Source organism: Magallana gigas, chromosome 3, assembly GCF_963853765.1.
Source record: "Magallana gigas chromosome 3, xbMagGiga1.1, whole genome shotgun sequence".
Lineage (NCBI taxonomy): Eukaryota > Metazoa > Mollusca > Bivalvia > Ostreida > Ostreidae > Magallana > Magallana gigas.
Genome location: NC_088855.1, coordinates 14,392,884 through 14,401,745, shown reverse-complemented (window position 1 = coordinate 14,401,745; position 8,862 = coordinate 14,392,884). Strand labels below are relative to the sequence as shown.

Sequence of the window (8,862 nt, the reverse complement as noted above, 5' to 3'; positions counted from 1 at the left end):
ATTTTTTTGCTTTTGATGAACTACAGTACACTAGAAAGAATGCTTGATAAAATATTCAAAACCAAGATTGTGAAAAAAAATCTATTAAGATGGATTCCTTTTTTTCTTCCTCATGGTGTTCGACTGTTAAAGGGTAAGAATATATATATTGCAGTACATTATTTTTTTCAAGATTCTTTAATATTCCAAATTTTTATCCTACATATATTTTTCGAATATTCGATATTTGGTCTAGAGTAAAACAATTTATTCAAAATGAAAATGGTCCAGCACAAATATATTGAATTTTATTTTCCAACTTGCGTGCAGAACTAAAATAATAAACATAGAAAATCTATCCTTATAGAAAGGCTTTTTGTCGGAAAACGATCTCTTTCTAAACCAATTTTATTTGAAGTCCTTTTAAGGTAAACATGCCTTTTTAATGTAATTATCATTAAATGAGTTCCTTTACTTTCTGGAGGTATAAATCAAAATGTTACTCATTTCAGATATCAATTACAAGCAAGTGACACACATTGTAATATAATACATGGAATCATTTGTGACGTTTAGCGGTTGTCACTATAAGAAAGTATAATACTTTCATCCACTATGTTATATGTAGTTGTTTGTTGCATAATTGTGAAGCTGTGTTACTAAAAATAGATCCACTCTGTCACAGTTTTTAAACACAATGAAAACACTATGGTATGAAGATCTGACAGGATTTTCAGAAATTCAGTGTCAATTCATTTATTAAAAAATGTTGTTATGAAGAGAAGACAATGCCCTCTTCTTTTTTCTAATGTTAAAGATGTAGTATCCCATTGGTTTCCATGGCAACCACGACAATAATGAGCCATACAGTTTTTAAAATTAGAGAAAAACGATCACTTTTATGTCTCTTTTTAAAAAAAACAGCAAACATATATGACTGTGTATTATAAATAAATGAATAAAGGATATTCTGAAATATTTTTTTACATAATAAAAAGTTTTGAAAAATTAACAGACGGTTTACATAATATAAGCAATCATGTGGGATTTCTAACAAAATTTTAAAAATCTTTATCATTTTTACATGTATCTAAGAGTAATATTATAATTATATTGCATATTCATAGTTTCATTTTAAAACAAGGATTAGACTTTGATTTCGTTGATGTGTAAATGTTATTGTTTTAACCCATTACCTGTGAAAATGTGATCTTACATCATTATTGATCGGGATCGGAATACCAAATATTGTGTTTCAAATTTATACCGAATTTTCTCAGACTTCTAAAAGATACGTTCATAAAGTTATCAAAAGTTTAGTTTTCAACAATATTTAATGATGTCTCACAAGTCTTAAAACAATATATAAGTATGTCTATAAAAAAAATAATGGAAGTAGCCAAAGTTAGCAAGTCTTACGATAACTAACAGGGAAAAGGAACAATATTAACTGTTCGACCTGCTGTATATCATGGTTACAGTGAGTAATATGTACAACCATTAAAAAACTTATATACAATATTGTTTGTTTCGGTGGTCAATAACACCTGAATCTACATGTACTTTTGAGGAATTCATATTATTTTTACGTAATTTGAAATGAGGTTGTTGGGGATGTTGACTTTTTAAAAAATAACAATTCTTTTTTTAACAAAGATGTCTGCAGATTTGTTAAATACCATGTACACCATAATATGTTTTACGGTGCTACCGTTCTGGCGAGCGCAGCAAGAATTACACATACCTTGCATCATTATCAACTAATATATAGTTTTATTTAGATATCAACGAACGTCAAAGAATTTTTGAGAGAGTATTGCTCTACAATAAGTATGCCAAAGGTACTAAATTTAATGGTTATGATACATACAGAGCAACCCCCCTTCCCAGAGAGAGAGAGAGAGAGAGAGAGAGAGAGAGAGAGACCGGTACCTGTTTGTAGGTGTGTAATTTCCCACTTTTAAATTTAATGGTCTGACTATATGCAATATCTACATAATTTTTTTAAACTGTTTATTTTTTTATTTTATTCCTTTTTATTTATTTCAAAATGTCCTATTGTTTATTTCCTCCCTACTCATGCATGCACAATTAGCTTAAAAATGGATCGATATGACAGTAAAGTATGGCTCTTGCTAATATATATACATAAAATCTCTATATTAAAAAAGATTAAAAACAAATCATACGTCAATGAGGCAGGTATCGCAGTCTATACTGAAATAGCTCGTACACGCATTACAGATGTTTGATCCACCTCTAAATTTATCGCGGGAAATAAGCGCGAGTGCACTGTGACGTCATCCATGACTTGGTTCGTCTTTGTTTACGTTTCTCAACTCAATATGGAGGTATGGAAGCATGTAAAAAATCTTTTGAGTCTCGCCAAAGCATATGCGGTACTCAAAACGTGTCTTCAATCTTTAAATCACTGTAAATTACGAGTTAAAAGTCGACCATTTTTGGCATAGCACCACGGGTGAAAACATTAGAGAGCATTATGGGACGTAGACAAAAAATTTTGTTTGATGAACTGTAGGTTTAGCTCGTTCTTTTTCCCGCGCACACTGGTTCTTAGAGCTCGCTGCGCTCGCTATTAAGCAATTAAAATGAATTTATCTTTTTATGTGGACCCTTAGCCCAGCCTTTCCAATCAAAAATAAATATATTTTATACTATTACAATGTACAGTAAAACAGGCTCATATCTGATATATAAATTTAAAATATGTTTGTAGACTATATGGAGGGGGGGGGGGGTCCTCAGTAAGCATCAATTTATTGTAAGCGTAATTATTGTAACCCTGTATTAGTTTATATAATGTGCATTGGATACAGTTTAATCATTAAGGGCATGCTTTATATTCCAGAATTTAACAAAACATATAAGCATTTTTCACTCCCTTTATATATATAGATATACATTTTTAGATATTTATTCAAATATACTACAAGGTAGTATACTTAATAAAAACAACCATATGTAGAAAACACGTGTGACACCATAACAATTACTTTATTAAACTGACTTCCAGTCATACATATAATAACTAAAGCAAGTTGTACACGAATAATTCGATATACTGTGGTTTCATCAATATTCGTTGAATACCAATTTTCAAGGATTTCGTTTTTAAGTTGATCCACGAAATTAAATGTTCATTGAAATGTAATTTCTATTAACATTTTGTATTGATGGGGTCATTGGCCACGAATTTACATATCCTTGGAACTGTGATTTTCACTTTATCCACTAAAATTGATACCCTTGAATATTAATGAAACCACAGTACATGACACCATACATGTCAAAATGTCTATCACACATACTATAGATGGCTATTCCTTGGTTATTAACCATGCAGCTAAATTTGTCTTTCTTAATGCTAATTACACATAATTTTTCTTGAAGTAATGAGATATAAAATTTCTTTATTCTTTCTATACATGTATAATGGACAATCAGTGAGAAAGGGACATACATATATGCACTTATCTTCTACATAAATTAGTTATACATGTACATCTTATTACTGTTATATATAATAACATAGTTTTTTGACATTGATAAAATTTGAGTGTGAAGTTCAATGTTAGTTATTTCCTCATATACATGTAGTTTGTCAGCTCTTTATCTGTTGGAGTTGATTTAGGTCCTAACATAATCAATTGTTTTAATTTCTCTGATTGCCCTGGTGCAATCAGATTAAGCACTGGGTCAACACATTCTTCGACTTTTCGCTTGTTGAAACATTCTGTAAGATATATTCTGTCTCATCAGTTCAGTTTAATGTTATGACAGGGTCTATGATTGTCAAAGTTCTGAGTCCTGAAATAGTAGATTTAAAAACTAGAAATATTGTTACTTTTCATATGTAATGTAAAACAACATATAAATATTAATACACCAGTTATGTCAATAAAGCCTAGATAAAACATTGATTCCTATTCCAGTCTGAAAAGAAAGAATCAGTAGATAGGGAAAGTTGATGGTTGGGTGGATTGGTCTATGTTAATAAAATTGAAGGTAGGGCCAATTGTGGAACCCTATTAGACACTATTAATCAATGTAATCTTAGATGAATTAATCAAAGAAGATTTGAACTTCTGCAATGGGATCTAAACCCATGACCATTTATGATACACTGAATGGTTTGGAATAGGGAAAACAACAGGGGATACTTGCCAAACCATTACATAAATTAAATAGATCTTCAAATACCAGCAACAAATATAATTGTTAAGGGTGGGGTGTAAATTGACCAATGAATTATAAAAATATGGGGTAAGAGATAACCCCCGGGCATTTGCATACCAAAGTAATCGCCACGTCTTATCATGAGCTGTATCAAAGAATTTACATGTACCCGTACATTTAGGGGTGGGGATCTCTACTGGAACAAGGCGAATTACCAGTATATATTGATGGGGTGGAAATGACCTAATCATTTATTTAACCTTTGCAATTATTTTATAAAATTATATTATCGGTCAAATATTGTTAAACAGAAATTTCTAAAAGAGTGAAAGTGTTTTGACTATAATATACTTTTATCCACATCAATACAGACAGGTGTTCCATACCCCCAAGTTTAGTGAGGGAAAAAAAACCACCTTATTTTTACCCCACAATGAAAACAGCTGTGAAAAAAAAACTACAATGTGGAACTTTTCATTCAAGATTGACTGGTGTTTTGTTTCAATAGTTGATTGAGGCTTGAACATATATTAGTTTCTAATATACATGTAGGGATACATCATTTTTCAATGTATCTGAAAACAAAGGGCAGTGTAAGGCTACTGCAGTACATTTATTAAAATCAAGATATGAATATAAGTTATAACAACGCACGTTTTATAGTTAGACTTGTAAATGAACAGATGAAAGCATACATTCGTAAAGTATGCAGTTATATTTGAGTGTCCGGATAATTGCCAAAATCAATCGCTTTGATGTTCTAAAAATAGATGCGGGGAAAACCAGTATTATCACCGATACATGTAGTGAAAAATGCCAATAAAACGAAAACTTCACTGCAGTTGTTAGTTAACTTATATCACTGTTTGAAAAAGCTTATTTCATTCAACATGTATAGCGTGGATATGCAATAATATACCTGTATATAATGTGATTCTTTGGGGTATGACTTCCTTCGCTGTCCGCGGCTGGGTTGACAGGTTGTTTGTCGGCCATCACTAAGTTTTAAACCTTGCAGATGTATTGTTATGTCTCTGCAACAATTACAAAGGGTCACTAGAGTTCTGGATCGGCTTTATACAGACTTGTGAAACTGTTTGCGTAGTGTCCCGAAACCGTGTAGTCTTCTCGAACTTCCATTTTGATTTTCGCGCACTAGCGTACGTAGCAACGAGGCGCCATCTAGCGACGATATTGTGAATCAACCAAGAAAGACAACCAGATTTCACTCGAATTTGCTAATTTTAACGGCAATTTAAACTCGAAACTCAAACTTTTCAATACTTTTTAAAATTGGAAATCATTAAGCTGAGTGAGTTTAGTAACTATTTATAATCAAATTTTCTCGTAAGGTTTGCTGTTTTTAGTAATTTGATAAAAATATATGCTATTTTACTAAGACTTGCACGGAGTCAAAATTGAGCGTCCTGTCAATATATCGGGCCCGTATTCAAAAACGAAACGGAATATTTCAGAATAATTTGGCATATACATTCTAAACATCCCAGTTTCTTGCTGGGTAAAATTTTGTTTTATTTTGCGTCTTATCACTTATCACAAAATTTCGATATTGCCTGATTCTTACGTGAACCTGTACTTAAGAATTAGACGATTTAGAACGATAAAATTCAAATTTGGGAACACGGGTTAAAGACAGATCCTGACTCTTGACCTATATGAAGCCACTTAAGATGCAGTTTCGGAAAAATCCATGTATACCATATGATAGACCATTGTCTAGAGAGTATATAACCACTTTTGATTTTAGTGTGTTTCACCTGACAGGTGAGATATTTACCTTTAAAAATTAATATCCCATCGGAAAATGATAATTCTCATAGGAGAATTGACCCTCCTACAGGAAATATTGACAATTCTATAGGATTTTTTAAAAGTCCTGTAGGAATTATATTTCCTGTAGGAGAATGGTAATTCCTGTGGGAATTTGACTCATCATGTAGTTTTCCTATAGGATATTAAGTTTTCCTGCCGGATTTTATCAAATCCTATCGGAATTGAAATTCCTATAAGAAGTTCTTGTATTCCGATAGGAAATTTCAAATTACCTATAGGAATATTGATTTTCCTATGGGAAAAATTATTTTCCTATAGGAATTTATTTTTGAAAGGTGAATATCTTACCTGACAGGTGAGATACACTGATAACAAAGGTGGTTGTCAACTCTTTAAGCAATGGTCTATCATATGGCATATTTGAATTTTTCGATATCTGCAGCTTAAGCGGGTGCAAAAATGCCACCTTGGCACTGGCATAATTATCCGGTGTAATGAAGAATAATGACCCCCGTAGAATAATGACCGGGGGTCATTTTTCTACGTAGAAAAATGACCCCCGGTCATTATTCTACGTAGAAAAATGACCCCTTTGCCTGAAGAATAAGTGTCATTTTCATAAAAATGAGCACACTCCACATGAACAAAAGTGACTCCTGTAGAATAATGACCCCCTTGTAGATTAAAGTTTTTTAGTATATTTTTTTATTATTTGTGAAATAGTCTTTACACTATTGTAATTTTTACTGCTGCCGTTTAATTACAGAAAGTAACAGAAATTATAATTCATATTCAAATAAACGTAAAATGAAAGAAGGGGTATATCTTAGAAAATAAAAACCCTTCCGTTATAACAAGATATTGACGTACATGTAGTGCGTCGGGGTATGGTTGTCATCTTAACTATTACATTTACATATATCTATGGTATTCCGATAGGGCCACTTCGACCTAAGTTGCAAAGGCGATAGTGCGAAGGCGAAGGAGCAAAAGTGCAAAGATGCGACGACGAAGCGCGAAGATGTGATGCCTAAAGTGGGAAGGTGCGAAGGCGAAGGAGCGATACTACTATCACTCCTTTCCAACTTTGCACTCCGGCCTTCGCATCTTCGCATTCGCCTTTTTTGATTGCATTCAGCAAGTCTCGGTCGATTACATAGAATTTAATACAGGCACCGTACTCGCCAAGGTTTTCCGATTAATCTAAGCTATTATTGGTACGAATGCGCTAGGCCATCGCGCTTACTATGAATGTTTATAAATATTTTCATGTCTACATGTAACATATATGTTTACCAATAATGGCTATGCCTACTCATTATCTACTCCCCTTAAAATTTAATGTCCGCCATAATGTGTACATATGCACTTCTAAACTTCTGTCACTTACCAGCCGTCTGTTTACCGTGTGTAATATAATCAGAATTATCTTGTGTACGATCTGTTACATTGTTGGAACTCTCTTATGTAAAAAGTTGAATAAAGTTAGTTTATCCGGTTACGCAACATAGCTGCATGAGTTATTACATGGTGTCAGAAAATCCGCGTCCATCAGTCAGGAACAATGTCACACAGCGGTATCAAAACTTTACCAGAATTTATTATAGCTGAATCTAACTCTGGAGCGAAAAATGGGAGGCTTACAAGCGCGACTTTCTTGTGCATTTAGATGCTCTGGGACTGGACGACAAACCCGGTAAGAGGTAAGTAGGATTATTACTAGCTAAGATGGGCCGGGAAGCTGTGAAAATCTACGATTCGTTCACATGGGCTCCACAAATAGAAGAGGACAGAGACAACAACATCGAGGCACAACCGGGAGAGAATAAACATGATCTACAGACAGTATTCAAGAAGTTCGATCGTCACTTTGGGGTCCATAACTATCGAAACATTAAAAGGCAAGAATTCTTGAAAACCAGGAGAGGCAAAAATACAATAATGGATTACATATCCGAGCTGAAACGTAAAGCTGAATTTTGTGAGTACGGAGAGCAGAAAGAAGGGTTGATATGTGACATGATAATTAACGGTGTCAATGATATGAAATGTTCAGAGAAGTTAATGGAAATTCCCGCTGGCGAATTAACCCTGGATAGGGTCATTCAAACCTGTCGTCAAGTCGAATTGACCAACGTGCATTTGAAAAATTTGGACGCTGAAAACCCATCAGTAAATTTTGCGAACACGAAACATAACACAAGCTACGAGAAACCAAGGACATTCGGACAACCAGTGCAGCGAGGGCAGAGAGGAGGAAGCAGATACCAAGGTACGCATCCGTATTGCGCAAATTGCAGCAAACATCACATTAAAGGACATTGTCCAGCATTTAACAAGCATTGTGATGCCTGTGGGCAAAAAGGACACTTTAAGAATTCAAACCTATGTCAAAGTCGTGCAGCACCACCAAGAGGTCATCAGAGAAGTCGGAGAAATTTCAGAGGAAGAGGAAACCCTCCGCGGCGTTCGCGAGTATATTATGCGGAAGACAACACACCTCAAGACAACTCTGAGCTAGAAGAGATGTTTAATCAGTGCACAGTCAGTGGACCGCGAGTACAGATACTAATTCAGAGTCAACCGGTGATTGGAAAGTTACATTTGACATTGACAACAAGAAATTAACCTTGGACATTGATAGCGGTGCACAGTGCAACATATTATCCAAAACAAGTGCCGAGAAATTTTCGTCCGTTGCTCCGATCACTGATAGTAACGTTATTATCAATGGCGTAAGCACCAAAGTTAAAGCATTTGGACAGATAAGCTTACCATGCAAATACAAGGACACAGAAAGACTAGTTAGTTTCCAAGTGATTGACAATCCTCGACCCTTACAGTTACTTGGTAGGAAAGGCAGCATTCTATTTGGCCTGATTGCAAGAGTTA

General features: G+C 34.1%; 1 long non-coding RNA gene across 1 annotated transcript; it reads right to left on the bottom strand.

Annotated features, from left to right (window-relative positions):
- Window positions 1-3,390: 3,390 nt before the first annotated feature.
- On the bottom strand, window positions 3,391-5,833 carry LOC109618213 (uncharacterized). Its single transcript, XR_010711837.1, has 2 exons — window positions 5,096-5,833; window positions 3,391-3,807 (listed from the first exon to the last, which is right to left on the bottom strand). It is a non-coding gene; the product is annotated as an uncharacterized lncRNA (long non-coding RNA).
- Between the last annotated feature and the right edge of the window lie 3,029 nt (window positions 5,834-8,862).